The sequence below is a fragment of the Sciurus carolinensis genome, chromosome 19 (genome assembly GCF_902686445.1).
Source record: "Sciurus carolinensis chromosome 19, mSciCar1.2, whole genome shotgun sequence".
NCBI lineage: Eukaryota > Metazoa > Chordata > Mammalia > Rodentia > Sciuridae > Sciurus > Sciurus carolinensis.
This window is the reverse complement of record NC_062231.1, coordinates 8,490,631-8,515,081: the sequence shown is the minus strand read 5'-3', so window position 1 is coordinate 8,515,081 and position 24,451 is coordinate 8,490,631. Positions and strand designations below refer to the sequence as shown.

Genomic DNA, 24,451 nt, shown 5'->3' with positions numbered 1-24,451 from the left:
TTTAGTTTAGCCCAATGATGCACACCTGTAATCCCAGGAGTTTCAGAAACTGAAGCAGGTGGATGGCAGGTTCAAAGCCATCCTTAAGATCTCAAAGAGTTTGTGTATCAAATACAATATAAAAAAAGGGCTGGGGATGTAGTTCAGTGGTTAAGAGCCCTTGAGTTTAATCCCCAGTACAAAAAAAATTTATTAGTGATTCATAATTATCTTAACAGTGTGTTCATTGTGATATATCCATGTGTGTGCAAAATATCATTTGATCAGTCTCATTCCTCAGTGCCTCAGTGAGGAATCCCTTTCATCCCCCCTCCCTGCAAGCCTCTACTGTGCTCTTCTTCTTTCTGTTTTTGTAAGATCCGCTCTCTTTTCTTCATTCCATTTTTGTTTCTACATTACACATAAGAGAGAAAACACTTGATCCTTTACATTCTGAGTCAGGCTTATTTCACTTAGCATAATGTCCTCCACTTTCATTCATTTTCCACAATTGACGTAATTCCATTCTTCTTTACAGCTGAGTACAATGAGTACACTCTTGAAGAGATGTGTAGATGCTATTTCCTGGGAATGTCACCTATCAGCACACAGGACCTCCCATGTTCATTCCCAGGTGGATGTCATGTGAACCAGAAAACAGACCCAGGAAAGAGAACATAATATCTGAAGCATATAATGGCCTCCTGGCTGTGGTTTTGACTATTTGTACATCCAATGAGCAGCCTGGGCACATCCAGAGGGTCCTTCATTGTCTGCACTGACAACTAATCTATGTCTGTGGCACAGGTTTCCATGATAGTTTTGTTCTTGAGAGGAAGGAGTTAGCCTGAAGGTGAACACCATCCTACAGGTGTTCCCATGATCAGACTAAAGCAGTGCACCATCTCTCTGTGTCCTAATAGGGTAAGATGAGGATTTTCTTTGGGCATTTTTTTTTCTTCTTTCTTTTTTCCTGGTCTTCAGAGCAGTTTATTAGTAATAGACAGTGGTCGCACCAAGAGGCACCAGTCAGTGGCTGCACCAGGTAAACAGTAGAAAGCTCTATTAGTAGAGCAGGAAATTCAAGGGAGTAACTAGAAAATGGGGGCAAATAGGCTAAAAACTAGAATGTTCATTCCAAGATTCTTTGTATAAATCATTTTACTTTATGAAGTAAATACACTGAGAAACAGTGAAAATATATTCACAGTCATTTCAATGTGGAAACTACCAACACATTTAATTAAAAAAAAATGTTTCTTTGTCTGCTCCTTTCAAAGAAACACTTAATTATGACTTTAGTTTTTAAAAAATACAATAAGGAAATAATTGCATTCTTAGTATGAAAACATCTTGCAACTTATAGCCAGGGTCAATCAATTCTGAATATCGAGAGTGTAAAAATTAAAGCCAAAATGTAAAGTGAGTATTTCCTTTCTCATTAGAAAATCAGCTAGAAAGATGATCTTGTTCAAGCATCTTTGGTTCCTACAGATGATGGTCTTGTAGGTACCTCTGGGAGTGTCCCACAGGGCAGCAGGGCCTGGGTCCCTGTGTGCTGGGAAGCCAGTGCCCTGGTGTCTGAGGTGGCCTTGGTGGCCACAGCCCAGTAGGGTGGCTGCTCACCAGGGTCCCTGGGCCTCCAGTGGTGCTTTCTATTTTTCCTTCCAGCTTCACAGTATGAACCCAGTCCACAGGTCGATGAGAAGACAGTAAGAGCAGGACTAAATTCAGTTGTCTCTTTAAAACCAAGTCATGAGCTAAAAGTGTTGTACCCCTTAAAAATCATTTTAGGAAATGGGAAAACAAGAGGAGAAAGATGGTAAGTGATCCTCTGGATGCTGCATGACAGTGTGAACCTTAGGGCGTCCTGCCTGCAGTGATTTTTGGCAGAAGCTTGCTTGACAACTGCATGACTAGCAGGGTTGCCTGGCCCCAGTGGGGCACCCTGCAGCATGCAGGAGGCAGATGTTGTTGGCAGAGGAGGTCACCCCTCTGGCTGGGTGGAGGCTACTGGCCCCTTGCTTATGCCCACCCTTCGGGATGTTCTGTGCAGGGCATGTGCAGGGCTGTGTGAACCTACTGTCCCTGTAGGGGCTTCAGTGTTCTCCTTTGCAAAGGAGCTGTGTTGGCAGGGCCTCTCCTGGGTCCTGGGGGCCCACCCTTGGGATCCTGTGCACCATATGGCACCAGGCAGCACCTCTGAAGCCCTCTGGTGCCCAAGGCTGGCACACATGGTGTTGGTATGACCACTAACCCACCAGCACAGATCTGTCTATTTAGAAACAGCCAAAGAAATCTGGGGACAAGCAAACAAAGTGGACACCAGGCTGGGTCAACACCTAGGTACACACAGGAGAAATGGGAAAGAGACATATGTGCAACTAGTGAGCATCATTGCAAGTGAAGAGGGAAGGTTTCCAGAGTGTGGGCATGCAGGCCCACACTCACCTGGATGGGCACTCTCATATCTAGGCCAGGTGGTCAACCACACGAAGGGTCCACAGCTCTGGTCAGCATGCTGCTCCTGTGTGAATGGCTGGGCAGGGAACAAGACAACACACAAACCTAACAGTGGGGTGCAGGCTGGTGACGTAATGCCAATTTGTGATCCAAGGAGAAACACAGGAATGACAAGTGACCTCAGAATGTGGCCTGAGCCCACAGAGGGGCTGCTGTGCCTCTGTTCTAGCTACCACTCTATGCTGGCTGACCTCCTGCAACCCCATTGTGAACAGGCCCACCTGCTGAACTGATAGTTGAACATTTGAAGAGCCCTGACTTCATCAGAGGCTACCCAACCTTTGCAAACTGGGCCTGAGGACACATGTTATGGAGTGCTTGACTGTTTCAGAGGCTGGCCAGCCTCAGCAGGCATCTGGGAAGATGAGGCAAGGTGATCAGTCACCTCTGAAATGTGCCTCAAGTCACCAGTGTGCACAGGTATGTTACAACTCTAGTCCCTGAACATATACAAATAAATAACTTATTTTGTATTACATACTTTAAACTCACTTTCTCATCACCTAGAAACATCAAGGGGCACACAGGACACTGCAGAGTCACAGGTCAGGGGTTTGTCTTCCACAGGACCCATTTTAATGGCTCCGTGGGGCTGACATAGTTGATTTTGGTTTGCATACTCCTCAGAAGACTTGTGGCTGTGACAGACGACATCAAATATAGGGTTTGAAACCTGAAATGCTTGCTATAGCCTGCAGACCCAGCTACAAACCCTGGCTCCAAAGAGCTGTGTCCTCAGATGAGACTCCTGAGGCCTTGGGTCTCCACCTGAGTCACAAAACTGGTCATGGTGGTGCCCAAGGCCACCTCCCATGCACACACTGCTGATGTTCCACCCACCAGGTCATAGCTGTCCCCCATCTTGGTCAAGACCAGGACTTCAGTTGGCCACAATCACAACTTGGCACAGTGCTTGTGGCAAAGGTGGTCCCAATCAGAAGGGCCTGGAGTTGAGAAAGTCCATCTGACCTGAAGGCAGCAGAAATGTATGGCAGGTCAAACTTTCTTCCCTTTATGGAAAATTAGTGTCACAGGAGACAAAGATGTCACAGCTTCCTGTGATGAAAGGGAAACCCTCCCAAGAGGGAAAGGGCACCCCCATGACAGTCAGCTGCTGCCCCTCCTAGGCCTCCCTCTGTGGGTTCCAGCCTGAGGCCCCTGTGGTTGAGCTGGTGTGTGCTGCAGAGTGGGAATGCCATGCAGCTCATGAACCAGAGACACTCCTGGCAGATGGCTTCCCAAAAAATTCATGTTTCAAGTGGACATGAGTCAAGCCTCCTCCAGTTCTGCTACAAAGCTCTTACTCACTGGAGACTGCCTTCCAGCTACACAGCAAGTCAATACAGCCCTGCAGGGCCAGAGGGATGTGGTAGCAAAGCTGATCCTACCTGTGAAGGTCTGAGGATGCTGACACTGGCTGGACCAGGACAGGAGAGAGTGTGGGAACACTGCTTCTGGCCACCTCTTCCTGTGGCTGACAAGAACATGCTGGCTATGAGCAGGAAAAAGGGTGCTGGTTTTGAGGACAGCTCTTGTGTTGTTTGCTATGCCTCCTAGATATCCACATGGACAGGTCTGCAGGTGAGAGCAGAGGGCTGGGAAGAAGATGGACACTTGGGAGGCAGGGGAGGTGGAGAATGCTTCCTGCCATGAGACTGAGGTGACCTAATGTGAGGTGAAGATGGAGAAGCACAAGAACCTTGCTCTGACCTGGGGACATGCCCATATTTAGCAAAGGTGAAGAAGACCATGAAGGAGACAGAGGGCAGGGTCATTCAGTTAAGGGGATAAAAAAACAGGGAAATGGAACAACATGGATTTCTGGGAAGAGAGAATTGTAAAAAGAAAGGCAGGGCCTCTTGTACTGAAGACCACTCAAAAGTGAACTAGAGGGCGACCAAGGAGGGACCATTAGATTTGGTGCCATAGATGTTTCTGATGCTCTCAGTGGTACCAGTGTCCACAGGTGGTGGGAAGTAAAGCCACCTGGATGACTTATGGAAGAATAGAAGGTGGCACAGTGAAGGCAACAGCTGGGTATCAAATAAGGAGGTTTAACAGAGAAAGCCTATCTCCATGTGGTCATGTCATCCAGAGAGAAGTTCTGCCAGGCCACACAGTACCACGTGTGCACTGGGTCATGTGAAGGGAACTTAGGCATCACAGCATAATTACACATTTCCTGTCCTCCCCAACACAGATTTCAAAAAGTTAGTGATATGATTTTCAGTACTGATAAAGACCAAAAAGCTGATGGTGGCAAAGCCATTGTCCACAAATATCTAGGTACAATGATGAATTGGCTCACTTTTCCAAATAATATGTACAAACATAATGCAGTCCACCAGGTGCCAGACAACAATGAAACGCATTAACAGCACGATGGTCCTGGGGGCCCTCCCTTCTGGGGATGCTTTCAGAGAAAGGCTGGTGCTGTGACAGTGCTGGCACTGCCTCTTATGTCTGCACAAAGTGGCCACCATGTACCCACTAGAGATAGCCAGGAACCCTATGAATGGGACACATTCTGGATTCAAACTCCAAAGACAAAATTCAAACCACACTTTGAGCAAGGAACTTCTATCTTTATGAGTAAGGTATTCTCAAAACACAACAGTAGGAAATCAGGAAATCTTTAGAGAAAATGGCAAAAGACTTCAGGTGAAGTCAATCAAAGAAACTATAATTAAAGGGAAGTCAGTCAATGTCCTTATCCTGAGGAATTTGTGAAGTAAGATGGTGGGTGAAGGGTCAAGCCAAGAGACTTACATCCAAGACCCAGGAACACACTTATCAAAGAGAAAATAAAGTGTTGACACACAGCAGCTTGGACAAATCCCTAGAAAATCACACTAAAAATCCAAAAGCTGGCACACAGCTGAGTCCACTCAAGGCACACTGGTAATCATGTCAGGTTGTACCCAGGAAGAACAGCTTCCAGGCCTTCAGGGGTTAAGGATGTGACAGGGCTGGAGAGGGGCAGAGGTGACAAGAGTGAGACAGGAGGGGCCCTCAGCACTGGAGGCCTTCTGCATCCTGACTGTGCTGCTGTCATCACCCGATGAGGCCACAACACAGGTTTTCAAGACAAGGACACTCGGGAAGATTGGATACAGGACACTGGGTCTCACTTCACCATTTCTGACTCAGTGTCCATCTCAGTTACCTCAATACAAAACATTTAATTCTTTTCATGTGCATCAGGCTCCAGGACAAAGTGAGATAACCCCACTCACTGGGTGATGATTCTTGAATGATGAAGAGGTGAATGGTCCAAGCACAGAGCCAGGCACAAAGGTGAACTCCCACTTGGCTCTCAGAGATGAGCAGTGCTCAGCCAGAAGGTGGTTGGTGAGAAGTAGAGCCAGGGCAGGCAGGGCTGGTGAGGGTCATGTGATGGTGAGCAATGGCCACACTCAGTCTCAAATGCATATTCAAGGCATTTATGTCTGGCGAGGGTCAGACATGGGATAGTGGGTGACAGGGACACACAGATGATTCCCACATTTCTCCCAGGACCACTGGATTGCTGGTGCCACCAGTTTCTGAGCAGTTGTGGGGTGAAGGGCAGATGGATGCAGAAGGGGCTAGTTGTGGATGTGGTGAGTTCGTGTGAACTGGGAGACACTACAGGTGTCATCTCTCAGCTGTATGCACAGGGCTGGAGTTCATAACTCACCCCTGGGATAGAAAATTAATGGAGATTAAGCCTCTTGGTTGGGGTAAAGGCATAAGTCTCACCTAGGACACTCAGAGGAGAAAAAAGACAGCAAGCATTTTGACTTTCCCAAGTCAAGAAGAAGGCATTTTAAGGAAGAACATGTGGCCAACAGTGACCTCACAGCAGATAGACATAAACACCAATTAATTCCAATCATTGGAATTGGTGAGCTGGGTGTCACTGGTGACATGGGGAAGACAACTCTGGTCAGAGAACAAACTAAGTTTCAGCCAGAGTGGTCTGAGAAGACAGTGAACAGGACTCATGTGGATTCTGGAAGCAGAGAAGAAACAGAAGAACAGGAGGGGCTGAGGCTTAGCAGGACTGTGAAGATGAACTGGATGAGCAGGGAGGAGGAGAGGCACAAGATTCCTGGCCAGAGGGACAAGCAGGGTTAAGGACAGTGTGGTCCAACTACTAGGACCTATGTACAGTGAAGCAGCAACAGCTGGATAGCAAGCTGGCATCCGTCCACTCTGAGGGAGATGGGAAGAAGCCACAGGGATGTCTTTGAATTTGGAACTGCAGTGTGATGCATAAATCTGACTGTTGTTTTGGGGTAGAACAGAATGGAAATGAGCAGTTTAAGAGTTGACAGGTTGTGGTTTTGCAGCCTGACACAGGAGTGCTTCTTATGGCTATTGAGCATAGAGGCTTGCAGTGGATGCAGGTACATGGAGGAAGTGAATTACAGTAGAAGAAGCAGGAGCTAAATAGAAGGGACAGAGCCAACCCTCTTTAGGCTCAGTGCAGTAAAAGTCCCTGCTGTATATGAGCTGAATTTTCTAGGCTGTTGACACTCTTCTACCTGTATAAGGAATATAAATTGTACCCTCCAACTGAACAGCACCATGTCCCTTGCCTTGGTGTGCTCCAAAATTGCTTATTGTAACACTAAAAACCCTGCTGTGTATGGGGCTCATGCTGTGGGAATTACCTCTCTGAGCCCTGGCACCACTAATAAACTTGCTTCCACATCTTGGTGTTCTGATCCTCATTTCTCATGACATTTTCATACTTCAGTCTTTATTGTGAATGAGAAGGCAAAATGACCTGCACAGGAAGCAGAGCAGGGTCCACTGGGACTAGTTTCCTCTATACCACCACCTAACCACATGCCTGGGACACAGATAGCAAGTACATTCATTTGACTTTAGGGGTTACTGTGCCCTTAATGCAGTCATTCATTACAACCAACCAGCAACTTCTTATGTTAATTACCAGGGAATATATGACCTGTCCTACTCCCCAGAATTCCCTATGTCTTGTAGGTCTCTCTTTAGAGAGCAAGGTTTAAGACTCAAGGTTAGTATTCTAGTCAATAAAATAAAATATGTAATTGAGTATTGTGATATCTAATGATTTTGTATTTATTGAATAGCCTTCAAAATGATTTTCAGATAAATTCATTTTCACCTTTTTCCATTACATCTGAAGTCCATACCTGTGAGTTAACCACCCTTATTCATCCAGTTAATATGCTTCAGATATTTTCCTCCATTTATATACATATATGCATTTCAGACCATATCATGCATGACGAAGGTCACATTTGACAAGAGTTTTGAACACAGAATCTAAAATGTTACATGCAGAACTTGACTGAGTATAAACATCTGAAAGAGCTTCATTGTGACATAATTCAATTATTCTAAAACTCAGCAGATAATGTTGTACAGTTCAACTTGTATATTCACAGATTTTTGAAACCATCACATATCAATTTATGAATTAATTCATTATTTCAAAAAACATGTCCTTTGTTCATGTTTCTCTAACAGTATGCACCATGGAAATCAGTTGCTCTCACTTTCTATAGATTTTCCTGTTCTGGCATTACATATAATAAATTATGGGGTCAAATGTTCTCAGCAGCACTATCCCAATGTGTGAGAGATTTGAAGATGCAAGGGAGTCAGGGTCCTACCTCTCATATGGGAACACAAGGGAGCAAAAAAGTTCAATGGAAATTTAAAGTAATTTCAGAAAATTTTATTCATGAATAACACACAATAAATTAATATGGCCTTATCATCAAAATTAAATGCAATTACCATCCTGGGTAGTCTAAATCCTACTACTGCAAGGAAACCCAACATTAAAATAGCTGCAGTCTGAAGCTCTGGGTTCAATTCTTAGCAACTCAAAAGTGAAACACACAAAGAAATAATATCCAGGTGTGGGGGGTTTGCCTGCTCTCTCAGTGACTGAAAAGATTGAGACAGGAGACCACTGTGGTGATGCACTCCTGTAATTCCAGTCACTTGGTTACTGAGGTAGGAGAATTGCAAGTTCAAAGCCATCTCAGCAACTGAGCAAGGCCCTAGGCAACTTAGCTGACACCTTGTCTCTAAATAAAATATAAAAAGAATTGGGGATGTGGCTTAGTGGTTTAGCACCCCTGGGACCACTCCCTGGGTGCTGTACCTGGCCCCCCAAATAAACAACCGCAGCATTCCCATAAGACCAGAGATCAGAGACAGTATTTGGAATTTAAAGTAATTTTCCATTATATCATTTCCATTCATGAAACATATGTACATATATAATTCAAAAGTCATTATGACCATATATACAATGATAAATACAAATTTCCACTACTGCAAGAAAACCCTGCCTTAAAGTGCTGAAGCTGAAGCTCTGGGATCAATTTGCAGCAAGTCAAACACAAAAACTAAAGCCAGGTGTGGTGGTGCATGCCTCTGATCCTGAGGCCAGCCTAAGCAAATTCATGAGACCCTGTCTAAAACATTAGAAAGGAGTGGGAATTTGCTTCAGTGTAAAGTGCCCTTGGGTTGAGTCCCTAGTATCGCAAAAACCAAAAGCAACAGCCCAAAGTCTGTGATCTGTTCTCATTAATTCCTGGATTGGACACATTGGACTGTCACTCAGAGGTGGTTCACTAGGCTCAGAGTCAGGGGGCGGGACCTGAGCACCTGTCCAATCAGAGGCACCGGGGTGAGAACTGCCCAATCCGCATGCAGCCAGCGAGGAGGGCGGGCTTCTGAAACCTAGCGCTGGCCTTGGTCTCGGAGCCGCCATTCTCCGGATCCACTTCTGGCTTTTCCTCCTGTGCTCAGGAGCCCCAGGTTTCTGTGCGACACAGGGAAGGAGAGACTCTGAGGGAGAACAAGGGACAGAGTGAAGAGCAGGAAATGGTGAGTGTGCTTCAGGCAGCTGGAGACGGGGCGAAGCCCAAGCCCTTGGGACAGGTGGTGGCGGGAGTGGAAATGGCGGCGGGGCTGCTCCTGGTCCTCTCAGTCTGCCGCCATCTTCTTCCTCTGTGGGGCTCAGCCCTCAGTTCCCAAGTCTACATCTAGTGAGTCCGGTAGCTGGACCCTGTGCATCTTGTCACATGAGTGCACGGTGTTCTCATCCTCTGCCTGAGGCCCCATGAGGACATCAGGGTGCTGGCAGCCCAGAGTTCCTGGGGTTGAGAGCAGAACTTGCGGAGTATTATTGGAGGAGGACGAGGGTGTCCCTGTGCTGGCAGCCCAGCATCTTCGCAGGCTGTGTGCTGTAGACTGAGAGGATGGTGAAAGGAGGACCCCGACTCCACGGTGTTCCTGCATGAAAGGAGCTGTGGTCTCTAGAGGCCTGGGTTCTTCCTTCCTGCTGAACTAGCTGAATATTCAGGAAGCAGCATCTCAAATCCAGAACCATGGGCTCCATCCCTGCTATTCCTTGGTCTATGCATGAATTACTAAATTTTCTTTTTTGATTGGTTCTTTTCAGTTGCACATGAAAATTCATTTTGGTATGATTATTGAAGCATGGAATATATCTCTAATGAGGTCCAATTTCTTGTAGATGTTCATGATTGTGAAAATACTATGGTGTATTCGTGAGTATATACAGGAAAATTTTCTAAATTTTCAGCTACACTTCACATTCCCAATGCCAATTTTCCCTCTCAACATTATCAATTTGTTTCCCAGGCTGTATTTCAATTTGACAAAATATATTGCTACTTCTTGAAATACTGAATGGCACATGTTGAAATTTTTGTTTCATGTTTGTGAACAATTTATGTGAGAAGGAAACAGGGAAGTATCACTTGAGTATTTGGACAAACTGTGCGTGCCTCTCATCCCTCTGTCTTTGAAGGCACAGACACATTATCACAATATTTTGTGTTAAGATTCACCAGTGAAGAATTGACTGTGTGATCCTTGTTATCTCAACCTGTCAAGTCTTCCTAGTCCTGTCCTTCAGAAATGACCAATATAAGATGCCCACATCTGCTGTGTCCATAATTCCATGGGGTATGTAGTGAATTTCACCCTCTGAGTCTTGTCCTCTTGGAGAGCAGTTTGAATTGTTGGGTGGAGTCTCTCAAGAGAGTAGCTGGATGCCCTAGAACCTGGAGAAATCTCTTGACATTAAGTGATTCTAAATATTATTCCAGTGGCCCAGGAGGCTGAGGCAGGAGGATCAAAATTTAAAGCCAGCTGCAGCAACTTAACCAGGCACTGAGCAACTCAGCAAGACCCTGTCTCCAAATGAAACAGAAAAATGTGCTGGGGATGTGGCTCAGTGGTTAAATGTCCTTGGGGTTATTCCTCTGTATCAAGGAAAAAATTTTTTCTAAAAGACTTTTTTTTTCTTTTTAATTTTTGCTACCATGACTAGTGATGCAATGAAAATGGAGTTCAGCTACTTCTTTGACAGAATGATTCCAAGACTTTTAGATGTATACTCAGAATTATAACTGAATCACATATTTCTGATTCAGTTGTTTTTAAAATGATTTTGCAAACTATTTTTGAAAAAAATGCAACCAAATTTATACTCTCATCAACAGCTGTACAAAGGTTTTCTTTTATCCATTTCCTTATAACCTAGAGCTTGTTTTATTTTTCATGTGTTTTATAATATCCATTCCTACAGCTCTGTTCAAGCTGCAGGAAATCTGTTTCCCTGTTATCTTTAATCCCTGATGCAAGTTTGTTAGATCCCAGGCTTCCAAGATGCCACTGTATGCTGTAAATAAACAGGAATCTGTGATATTCAACCTTTTCTTCTGCAACTGCTGTTGGGGATTTTCATCCACATATGTGCTTGCAAGGCAAAGCCAATTGATTTGATTGTAATCTCTGGAGATTTGAACATGTTCAGTCACATTTACTCCAGAGATTGGAGTTTAAGGTTGTAGTCTTTTGAAGGAAAAGTATTAGTTAAACAGTCAGTTCCTGTATAAATTCTAGGAGTAATTGTTAGACCTGGAGGTATTCCTGGGGTGAGTAGTGGAAGAACAGTAATCAGGAAGTGAACTATCACTCAGGCTATCAATGGCATATTGTATTTCCCCCTATTAAATGCATGAATCAAGCTAGATAGAAACTCTGGTATCAGCAATAGTAGATGGCAGAATATTCTGTCAAATTTCTTCTAAGGAAAAACTCACACCTTTGACATATAACTCCTCTTCCCTGATCCCTGTTGATGAACTCCATGGATATACTTGAATATTCATAGAAAATCTGCATTTTTTGTGGTTTGATATTGTATATACTAGTTGCTTCTTTTTTTTTTCTGATAAAGGGTCAAAGTTTCAATACTAAAGCTGAGAAGGGAAAAACAAAGATAAAGAATTGTTGAAATTTGCAGAGGAAAAAGAAAATAGCAGCATTTGGCAACAATTCAGAAATCAGGATACATCCAAGTTTCTTTAGAAAATACCCCCAATGACTTAGTTAAACCAAGGTCGATTTCTTGGTCACACTAATTATTCAGTGTGTGTTGGGAGGAGGCTCTACTTATTGTGGTCACCCAGGCACCCAATGTGAGAGAACTCCACCTTAGCGTAGCTGTTTCCAACACGGAGGCAGAACATATACTGTATGGAATGATCTAGTCTATCTTGATATTATGGGCAGTGGCACGGAGCATCTGTTCATGGTTTGTTGGTCAAAGTAAGGCACAGATCACTGTCTTAACCTCTTTTATTTTCCATTTTCAAAACCCCTTATTTGGATCTTTGGAGATTTGAACATGCTCAGTGAACTTTGACCCCAGAGCTTGGGAGTTCAGCATGTAGTCCACAGAATGAAAGATGTTAGAGATGAGCTATCCAGTGAATAGAAAACCTTCTTCCTGGGGGAATTGGCAGGGCTGCAGTTGCTGTAGATTAGAGCTTGGAGAGGCAGCTCAGTAAGTGCCACCCACTAAGGCTGAAAGTGAGCCATGTATTTTCCCTTTGAACTCATTGATGCAGGAGAGGATAGAGAGTGGCCCAATTGTCATCTGATGCCCAATTTGACCCTAGGTTTTCTTCCACATATGATGGCAGATATTTTCTCTGTGGTCCAATGTACATAAGTCTATTGACTCATTTATTATTTGCCAAGAAGGACTTGAAACAATATGATTATACTATGTGTTCCTGGAGGAGGAATGGTCAGCAGCACCATATGGTGTTATATTTCCAATGTTATCTCCCTCTACTCTGAGCATAAGCCTTTTATTTTTGTGCTGAAGTTTAAGCCCAGTGCCTTGCACATTCTGTATGCACACTTTCAGTGAACTGTGCCCCAAGCACAAACATCTTTCTTTAGATTTGGTTGTATCATGCCTCCACATTTAATGTTAGTCTCAGTGTCATTGGATTTACATAGTCCCTTCTATTTCTATTTAAAATACAAATAGTTTTTATATACCTATGGATTCACTTATGGATTTCTTCATTTCATGATTGCTTGGTCTATATTATTGCAAATTTATACTTTAATAATACACATTGGTGTCAGGAAAGGATAATGACTTTTTTTTCTTTAGAATTCAAAATTTCTTGGATAAGCTTATTGCAGGATCTTCCATCTCTGGTTTGATGGTGCCCAGACCCTGTGCAGTTTAAGGGTTGTAACATGTTGTGGTACTACTATGATTTTTGTAAGGGTAGATTATGTATCTTCAAGTTTTCATGGCTACATCAACACAAAGGGAAGAGAAGGATTTATGAACATAAGTCAAGGAGTGCCAGTAGCAACCAGAAGGTTGAATGATTCTCCCCTGACTCTCTGAAGGCAGTGTGGGTCTGCTAACCCTTTGACATTGGTCTATGACACTGAAAACATACATTTGTGTAAAAGAATAAGCTTCTGTTACTTTAAGCTCTGATATTTTTGGTGTTTCTTTTGAGCAAAAATAAGAATAAAGGTTTTTCTGCACCTTAGACTATGTGACCAAATTGAATCCTGTTAATGTAGTAAATGCCAAAGATAAGCCATAGTTGTCCAGATTGTAAACATTTGGTCATCATGATGGACAGGTGATTCCTTACTGTCAGAAATAGCAACACCTTGGCCACGCAAATTTTTCAGTGTGAACTCTGAATAAATTGTGATCCTAAACTGCAGTTTCCTCATAATGCCATCCATCACTATGCATCTCTGTATCTCCACAGTTTGTGTAGAGTGACTAAAATGGTCATGAGGCAAGACTCCGGATAGACATGTGTTTTTTGTGTGGGAGGATGTGTTTTCCCATAGGACCTCAGTTTGTTCTTTCTCCTCAGGCATCACCCCTTCTGAGTCTTTCACAGTATAAGAAGGGTCTCAAATCTAAGTTACTCTTTCCTCATTCTAGCTGCTCATGGGTGTGATAAATTCTCACATTTTGAGTTCCCTCACCACATTTCCAATTGTCTGTTTTCCCTCTCCAATTCACAGGATTATCAAGTATTTTTCCCATGCAACACTGAATCCGACACAGCATATTCCCATTTATCTCCAAGTAATGAATGGTAGTTTAAAAAATATTTATATTCAGGTGATTAATACTCCACATGGGAGTTTAGCAGATAATAATTTCCTGACTCTGCTGGCAAAAGATTTTGTACCTTTCTTCCTTCTGTCTTCTGTAGGCACAGTCATCTTATACAAGTGTATTTGGAAACTGTTCTTATTTGAAACTGGACTGTCCCCCAAATAATGTGTTGGTAGCCTAGTCAGCAGTGCAGCAAGACTCAGAGATGGGACTTTTAGGCTAATATAGAATCAAAAAGGTTCTGCCTCTTCAGTGGATGAGTGTGTCAGTATCTCCCTGTCGTCCTGGGAGCTGGAACATTACTTAGAGGAAATGGGTCACTGGCAGGTGCACTGCACAGGTTTATCTTCTCCCCAACCTCTTCCTGCCTCTCTCTGCTTCTTAGACTCCATGAGCTCAGCAGATTTTCTCCATGTCTTTCTTCCATGATGTTGATGCCTTGGAGACAGCCTAGCATGAACTGAATTCTTTGAAATTGCAATTCAAAATGAATAAATTCTGTTTTAAATTATTTTTGTCAGGTATTTTTGGTCACATAGATGAAAAGTTAACTAATACTGAAAGGACATAAAGTAGTTTCCTCACCCACTGTCATCCTTTTTTCCAAGTAATAAATATCACAGCTGCCAGGGCATTAAACTTGATGCCCACAGGGGTGATTTCTCTTGGCTTTTGTAGAGCCTTATTGGTGTCTGGTCATCTCTTCTTAGATGACAGTCAGAGGACTGGGGAGATGATTATCAGGAGATAAGCTGGTTGTCTGTGGCTTAGGAGCATTTCCTATTATCCCTTTGATCTACATAGGAAAACTTTTGGGAAATGAATATATAAAGATTTTTTTCCACTTCTTCCTTTTTATGGAGATTTTTGGTAACCTATAAATTGGACACTGGTATTAAAGGGAAAATACAGAATTTATTTTTCCCTCTGATATGTAAAAGAAGGAAAATTAGAACAAACTCTAAGGAAAACTCATACATGTTCATGTGTTTCAGAATACACAATGTCCTTCAGTAAGTAAAAAGACGTATTGGAGAATACCACAGTTGACACAATGTGTGGACTTGAAGAGTAGGCCTAACAATTAGTATGTTCATTTCTTGGTTTGTAATTCAAGATTTGTTCACTTATTTCAAGTTTCATTTTTAATAATTGCAAAATAATTTTACTAGTAGAGCTTCAAACACTAAATATATTCAAAGAAGAAGGATAGAGTTGGATTTCAGAAAAATTATTGTCCTTACTTTACATTAATCAAAATTTTTCTTCACTATTTTCTTTTCCCTGAATGCTGATAGTAAGTTTATCACATCTTTTCCAGTGTGGGAGGTGATTTTAAATCAAATTCCAGAGCTGAACTTTGTAAAATCTATCAGAAAAATAAAAAGAAAACAAAATTTTCCTCCATTGTGACTGCATAAAAATCAATACATTTCCTCAAGTTTGTGTGTCAGATAAGTTGGTGAATTATGGCTTTACCACACCAGATTTTCTCTCCTAAGGTATTGTGACTGTCAATCATATATCCTATTCTCTGTATATTGCAGTTTAATGCTAAATTTTTGTTATATTTTGTATGTAAGGTGACCCCCAAAAGCCCATTTTTGAGAAAATGCAAGAGGGTTAAGAGAAGAAGTGATTGGGTTGTGAGAGTCCTAACTCCCTCAGGTATTTAATGCCCTGATTGGAATTAACTGCAGTAACTAAAGGGGTAGTAGGGTGTGGCTGGAGGAGATTGGAATTGGGGCATGACTTTGGGGTATGTATTTTTATCTGAAGAGTGGAGACTCTTTTTTTGCTTTCTGATTGCACTGTGAGCTGTTTCCCTCTGCCACACTCTTCCACTGTGATGTTCAGGCTCACCTCAATCCCTGAGGAGTGGAGCCAGCCTTCTATGAACTAAGACCTCTGAAACCATCAGCCCTTAAATAAACTGTTCTTCCTCTACAATTTTATGCTCAGCTCTTTAGTCACAGCAGCAAAATAGGTGACTAGAACAATCATATATATCATAGTGCTTTGCAAATTCTGGATTGCTCACATAAGATTCATTGTCTACTAAGTAATTATTACTCTGGAGATATGCCAGGTTTCAGCCCTAACCATTGGGGGTCCTAGGTGGATGGGAGGCTTCAGCAAGGTGGAGAAGCAGCACACAGAGACACCAGACATTTGGAGGCTGAATCTGTCTTTATTTTTTCTGCCAGCCTTTTTATAGATATTTTTCTTTACTGATGATCATATAATTTTATGGTTAGTTTAAAATAAGAAAAACCTTCAAAAGTGTAATGTATGCTTCTTCTCAAAGTACACATTCTCTCTGTATGACAGCCTAGACCAAAACAACCTCATCTCCCAGCTAGATTAAAACAACCTCATCTCCCAGCTAGATTAAAACAACCTCTTCTCCCAGCTAAACTGAGGGCACCATGATCTGCCAGCCTTCAAACTTCAGAACAAACACATCACTAGATTTTCTAAGAAACTACCCCCACCATGAACTCCAGTGTTTAACAGTGAGAAACTTTTACTATTATTAAAGGGCAGAGAAATCAACTTATAGTTAATATTTAGTCTATTCTAATTTCATATAGTAGCAGACTACAATCTCATTCTGATTCTTAAAGAATTACACTAAACTCAGGAAAAGCACAAATTATATTTATGACTAACTTAAATGTTTTTATTATGTAAAATATTTCTAGAATCAAGTATTGAAACTAAGAAAGCAACAAAGGCTAAACAGCACATCCAAGCTCAGAGGAATGCCTCTTTATCCATCTATTATTATACTAAAGCAATCACAGCCTCCTTTTAACTTGAGCACAGCTACAATTGTTTATTTTCATATATTTTATCTATGTACTACTGCCAATTTTTTATTGTGCACTATTTTGTGTCCCAATACAGTAAAACCTTCCCAATAAGTTTCTAAATAATATATTGAATATTAATATTAAAAAGCAAGTACACATGGAGACATGCCACACCTATGGTGTCCAAGAGGGAGGATGATAAACAGAATGGTGTCAAGTGTTGAGTCCTTTATTCCAACAGACCGTGTCAAGTGTCAGAGTGGCAGGAAACAGTTGCAGCCTATATGTAACAAAATTACATATATATTTTCTGAAAAATGTTGATGCTTGCTTTTCCTCTTGAGGAATATATTGTAAGCAACCTACATATATTTTTCCTCTTGTACACATAAGCATTGAGTTTGGGCAGGCATGGTCATGCACACTGCAATCCCAGCTACTCAGGAGACTAATGCAGGACAATTAAAGTTTGATCTTAGCTTTCACAATTTAGTGAGACCCAGTCTCAGAATAAAAAACAAAAAAATAAGGAGAGGTATCAATGGGAAATCAGTCAATTTTCCCTGGGTTCAATACCTAGTACAAAGGAACATAAGCAAAACCCACTGAACTTGAACCCATCAGGGTGGGCAGTTTCTCATTCAAACTCTATCAATACAATTGGGTACAGGGAAGACCTGAGCTCCATGACTTCCAGCTAAAACTAGTCTTGACAACATTAACACTGCCTATCCAAGAACATGGGAGATCTTTCCATCTTATAAGATTTTCTTTAATTTCTTACTTTAGTGTTCTGTACTTCTCATTGTAGAGATCTTTCACCTCTTTTGTTACATTGATTACCAAGTATTTTATTTTTTTCAAGGCTATTGTGAATGGGGTAGTTTTTCTAACTTCTCTTTCTGAAGATTTATCACTTATGTATAAAAATGCATTGGATTTATGAGCATTGATCTTGTAACCTACTACTTTACTGAATTCACTTATGAGTTCTAAAAGTTTTCTGGTGGAATTTCTGGGTTCCTCTAAATATATAATCATGTCATCAGCAAACTTGGGTAGGCAGAATTAATATTGTCAAAATGGCCAAACTACCAAAAGTGCTATAGAGATTCAATGCAATTTCAATTAAAATCCCAATGATGTACCTTACAGAAATAGAGCAAGCAATTATGAAATTCATCTGGAAGAATAAGAAACCCAGAATAGCTAAAGCAACCCTTAGCAGAAAGGACGAAGCAGGGGGTATTGCAATACCAGATCTTCAACTCTACTACAAAGCAATTGTAACAAAAATGGCATGGTATTGGTACCAAAATAGACAGGTAGATCAATGGTACAGAATAGAGGACATGGACACAAACCCAAATACAATTTTCTCATACTAGACAAAGGGGCCAAAAATATGCAATGGAGAAAAGATAGCCCCTTCAACAAATGGTGCTGGGAAAACTGGAAATCCATATGCAACAGAATGAAATTAAACCCCTATCTCTCACCCTGCACAAAACTCAACTCTAAATGGATCAAGGACCTTGGAATCAGACCAGAGAACCTTCATCTTATAGAAGAAAAAGTAGGTCCAAATATTCAACATGTCATCTTAGGATCAGACTTCCTCAACAGGACTCCCATAGCACAAGAAATAAAAGCAAGAATCAACAACTGGGATAGGTTCAAACTAAATAGCTTTCTCTCAGCAAAGGAAACTATCAGTAATGTGAAGAGAGAGCCTACAGAGTGGGAGAAAATCTTTGCCACTCATACTTCAGATAGAACACTAATTTCCAGAATATATAAAGAACTCAAAAATTCTACACGAAGAATACAAATAACAAATGGACTAAGGAAATGAACAGACACTTCACAGAAGAAGATCTACCAGCAATCAACAGATATATGAAAAAAATGTTCAACATCTCTAGTAATAAGAGAAATGCAAATCAAAACTACCCTAAGATTCCATATCACCCCAATTAGAATGGTGATTATCAAGAACACAAGCAACAGTAGGTGTTGGTAAGGATGTGGGGAAAAGGTACACTCATACAATGCTGGTGGGGTTGCAAATTAGTGCAGCCACTCTGGAAAGCAGTGTGGAGATTCCTTAGAAAACTTGGAATGGAACCACCATTTGACCCAGGTATCCCACTCCTTGGCCTATACCCAAAGGACTTAAAATCAGCATACTACAGAGATACAGACACATCAATGTTTATAGTTGCTCAATTCACAATAGCCAGATTGTGGAACCAACCTAGATGTCCTTCAATTGATGAATGGAAAAAGAAACTGTGGTATATATATACATACACACAATGGAATATTACTCAGTCATAAAGAAAGATAAAATGATGGCATTTGCAGGCAAATGGATGAAATTGGAGAATATCATGCTAAGTGAGATAAGCCAATCTCAAAAAGTGAAAGAATGAATGGTCTCACTGATAAGGGACTGATGACACATAATGGGCTGTGGGAGGGGTTAGTGTTAGGGTTAGGGTTAAGGTTGGGGAGGAGGACAAGAATGGAGGAAGAAAGGACTGTATAGAGGGGAAATAGGGGTGGGAGGGTTGAGGGGGAAGGGAAAAAATAACAGAATGAATCAAACAACATTACCCTATGTAAATTTATGATTACACAAATGGTATGCCTTTACTCCATGTACAAACAGAGAAACAACATGTATCCCATTTGTTTACAATTAAAAAAAAAAACTAGTCTTGAGCCTACAAAAGGTGTTCTATGAAGGTCCATGTGTTCTGATGCATGTAGAGTCTGATTTTTAAGAGATAGATTTGAATTGTAGGTAATCACTCCTGAGAAAGAAGTCTAGGGAAGGAGAAGAAAGCAGATGTAGCTGGTTTTCAGGTGTGTTCCAGGTCTGGGGCTGCATTTTTCTTCCAAAATATCATGTATTTTAAATTTGCAAACTTCCTTTCCTACTATTTATTTTTTTGGTAACATGTCTTAAACTACTTTATTTCTTTTACAGAAGTTAATTTGTAGTCCTTTATTATAGGAGCATCCCCTCAATTTGCACACTTCATTTTTATTGATGTGATAGATTCATGACCTGTAGTGTTGAACATATTTTCTTTTGACATTTAAATGTGTTAGTACCATAGATTTGCATTTGCTATTGTAGAGTCATTAGAGATTGCTAAGGAAGTAAACCATGCTTATTATTTTTACATTCCATCTGGATGCTCCATCAACTTTAAGAATTAACAAAATGCACAATAAAAGAGGATTCCATTCATTGCCTATGGTAACAAAGTTTTGAAAGAGAATAATTAGAAGAGAATCACTCCCCATTGCATTCAGGGAGCCCAAATCTGTCTTTTCTTGGTCACTTTTCATCCACATGCATCTTGGCAAGGCCTGTTTTTTTGTCTTCCCTGCCTAGAGGAGTCAGGAAGGAACTTCCTCATTTGGCAAATCAGGCCAAATTTGGAGCATTGAATCATGGTTCCTATCAGACCAGGCATGGGCTCTGGAGTCTCTGGAAATCCCTATCCATCCACTCCTCAGCTGATTTCTCAAGGAAACCACCTCCCCTACCCTACCACAACTGCCTAGTCTCACTAGAGGAAGATTTCCAAAGTTCTCAGCCAGCAAGATGTTCTGCAGCTTTGTGCATGTCTGAAGACTTTGAGGGATGGAGATGAACCAGCTCACCTCAGAAACAAGATGAGTTCTGTCTGTCATGCTGTCCTGAACAAAACTGGGCTACTTTGTCCACCACTCTCCCAAACTGCCCACCATGTGCTTAATGGGGCTGCGTCAGTCCTACGTGGGAGACAGGTTAGGCATGTCCTTGTCTTTCTGCTTCCACTCACTCAGGCATGATGAGGTTTGGACTGCTGTCCCTTGTGTGGGCTTTGCAGACTGTCATGGCCATAGGAGTTTATTGCTCTCCAGGCTTGTCCTGCCACCTGGGCCTCTAGCTCCTCTGAACTTCCCAGCACCCTGTGCCAAGCCCTCACTTGGTGCCAGCACCTCTTTCCCTCTGTCCATCTTCCTTGGAGGAGCCCTGTCCAAGTGTGACATGGGAAGATTTCCAACACTGCCACTGGGTCAACCCATCACTTCCTTTACTATGACAAGCATGATGTGTACCATACTAACCTAGACAATCAGCCTGAGAGGACTGGGAGAAAAAGTTGACATAGTGAGCAAGGAACAGTTTCCACCTGGAAACCCATGCTCTAAGAGTCCATCTTTCTTCATCTTTCCCATCAATGTCTGTAGACTTGACCCTTACATCTCCCATGGGGGCAAAATTGAGACCAATTCAGTGATCTTTCCCTCAGTTTTACATGCTCATAATGGATGACATTAATCTTGAATCTTTTGGCATCCCTTCCATTAAATCAGAATTGCTTTCTCATAGTTCATATTAGAAAGATGTTCATTATACTAAAGCAAACCAGGAAATGAAGACACTCACTAGAATATTAAAGTGTCTATTCAACTACCCTTTAGCACTTCTATAGCATGGAACACGTATCAAACATCAAGTAAAACTTTTATCAGAAGAAGATTGTGATTATGCTCTACTTTTAATTTCATTTTGCTTCCTTGTGGCCACTCATATCAAAATCATGATGCTGTCCTTTTATGTGCATTGACACTTTATATAAAATCTATCTGCCAGATTTTTCCCAATAATGATAATAAATTTAACTTTATTAAGTATCTCCTTAGAATTTTTTTAAATGCTCTATGTAAACCACCATATTTTATACAGAAATTTTTTTTTTATTTTTCTTTACTTGTGACTTGCTTTGGAGAACAAAAACTCTCATGTTTGTTTACTACACGTTGGCTTTGTAATTGGAGGCTTGAAGGAAACCATAGCTTTGTATGTTTTCATTTTATTCTACCTCAAGGTCAAAGGCATACACATTCAAATCTCCTTACACTTTCAGTAAAAGAAACAGCTTAAAGAAGCCTATTTCTCAGTACATTAATATTCTAAAATATAGGTCATAGATGATAAGTGAAAACTATAAAAAAAGACTCAGAAATTCTAACTTTTTATTCTTTTCTTCAATGTTATATCTCAGTAGTGTCTTAAACAAACAAAGCATCAATCCCAAGTTGAATTATAATTTTAAACAACTGAATATTCTTACTTTCATTTACATGAAAGGTTGTCTTGTTTTAGTGCATAAAAAGTTGCTCTTTTCCCATATGTACTAAAATGTAAAATTTAATCAATTTGATTTTATTTCCTCCTTAATATGTTTGCATTACTCTCCTCAGTTATAATAACTGTCAATAACTGCTCTGAAAATTCTTTTAATTTCAGACTTTATTTTGATATTTATGTTCCTTTTTATGAATTGTAGGCCAGGTCAACTTGCAAAAAACCCAGGAAAAGCATTAATTGGATGTATGACAATATGTCCTCAAAGATTACCAAAAAACAAAAAACTATTACCACTGTCAATAGATTACTTTGGGTGTATGCATTAAGATATGACAAATTCTTGGAGTGATAGGTATATATTTGAAATGATATAAAAGGATTCTTGTTGATATTTGCTTTTGTAGCAGAATGCATAAACTGCTTAAAATATTTGAATTCAGATTCATGAATGAACTCTTCTTTAGTGTTCTACCTCATTGTTATTCTTGGACCAGTGCAACTGGCATCAATAGAGAGCTTGCTACATACTCAGAAACCCAGATCCTGTCCCAGGACTAGTGACTCCATCTATACATTACCAACACATCCAATCCATGTTTGTGCTCATTTCAATTTGGGAAGCAATCCTCTAACTCAGTGTAACTTTCTCATCTGAGAAATACACAAAATATACAAATATATTCTTTTATTTTAATTTTACATTTTAGTTCACAAAAGTATAGGATATACACTTCTTTTGGACTTATGTCTTCCTCTTTCCTCAGAGTTACATAATACATTAGACAAGCAAGCTTTGTTAAAAAGTATCTTATTGAATCATTGAGGTTCCTCACCTTTTTCAGAACCAGTTCTCTTAACACTCATTGGGTTAAGTTAAAACCTCTGTGAATGATCATATGGTCAAAGTGTCATTTATATGCTTATTCTTATTTTAGAAACCATTGACATTCATGGATGTGGCTATTGATTTCTCTCAAGAGGAATGGGGATGCCTGGACCAGGCTCAGCAGAAATTATACAGAGATGTGATGTTGGAGAACTACAGAAACCTGGTCTTTCTGAGTGAGTGAGCTTCCCTTCAGAATCTTGATTCACTAACAGTATTGAATGTCCTTCCTTTGTAGAGTATCTCTTGGTAGGTCCACATGCACAAATCAGTTTCAGATACATACTTTCATGGGAATATATTTGGAAATTGTTGATATGGACAGGAAAATATTAGTTATATTTCTTTTTATGTTTAACCTCATTCCTTCTTGATATGATGTACACCCCTCACTTCAGATTTGTAAAAGAAATTTTACGGTATAATATATTGTGACATACCCCTTAAGTCCAATGTATTTTCTTATCTTTGATTCATTCCCTTTACTGTTGATAGTTGGAAATTGTGCTCTGGTTTTGAAGAGTGAAATGTTTTTTTATATATTCTAATGAGTCTGTCAGGAAACAATATTTGGAGAAATAATTTTCCAGAATCTGGTCTTACTCTAATGAACACAGTAGTAGGACATAAATGTCAGTAACTACACGGAGGATTCCTATCAGTCATTCCATTTTCCTGTAAACAATCCTCACTGTCTCCAAGGCATTCCCACTCACCTATATGGACCAAAGGAAAGATCCATGGAATCTAAAGAGACAAGAGACAGTAGCTGTTTTAAACATGTTTTTATTTTTTTCTGCTGCTGTGACCAAAAGATCTGAAAAGATCATTTTAAGGAGAAAAAGATTACTTGTGGCTCATGGTTTCAAAGGTCCTTGTCCATAAACAGCCAGCTCCATTTCTTGGGGCTTCACAGGAGGCTGAACATCATGCTGAAAGGGTTTGGTGGAGGAACGTGGTTCACATGATGATAGCAAGCTGAGAGGTACAGACTCCAGAGACAAGATACAGAGACAAAATCCATACCCTAGAGGTGTGCCTCCAGTGACCCACCTCCTCCAGCCAACCCTACCAGACCACAGCTACCTAGAGCTCAGTTAATTTTATCCAAGGATCAATTCTCTGGTTGGATTAATGCTCTCATAACCCAATCACTTAACCCCCAACCTTTTCACATCATCTCACACATGGGCTTTTGGGGATACTTCACATCCAAAATATAAGAGCAGCCATATAGACAGGTAGGTAATTATGAATAAAACCGAAGATTACTGAAGATAGGTCCCAAGGTGACCTATCTTCACCACACTTTAATATGTTAATTGAGAAACTCTAATCCAACAGAAATGTATTTCAGAAACCTAGTTTTATCTGTCTTGCAGTCATAAAAGGGCATGCCCCTCCCTATGCTAATCATAATTTCAAATCCTTTTAGGGTTCTTCTTTCCCTTAGTGTTCCCTGAGTATATTCAAAGCAACAGCGAAAGTACCCCCCTTTGTCTATTAGGATCTGCGTGGTCTGACATCTCTATTGATTTTAAAGGCCACTAGAATACCTGTTTACATTTGTGAATGTCTCTAGGTTAAATCATTGCAATAAA

General features: G+C 40.8%; 1 long non-coding RNA gene across 1 annotated transcript; it reads left to right on the top strand.

Annotated features, from left to right (window-relative positions):
- Positions 1-9,233: 9,233 nt before the first annotated feature.
- LOC124971244 (uncharacterized) lies at positions 9,234-23,050 on the top strand. The gene is made up of 3 exons (XR_007106300.1): positions 9,234-9,381; positions 9,959-10,067; positions 22,900-23,050. It is a non-coding gene; the product is annotated as an uncharacterized LOC124971244 (long non-coding RNA).
- The last annotated feature ends 1,401 nt before the right edge of the window (positions 23,051-24,451 follow it).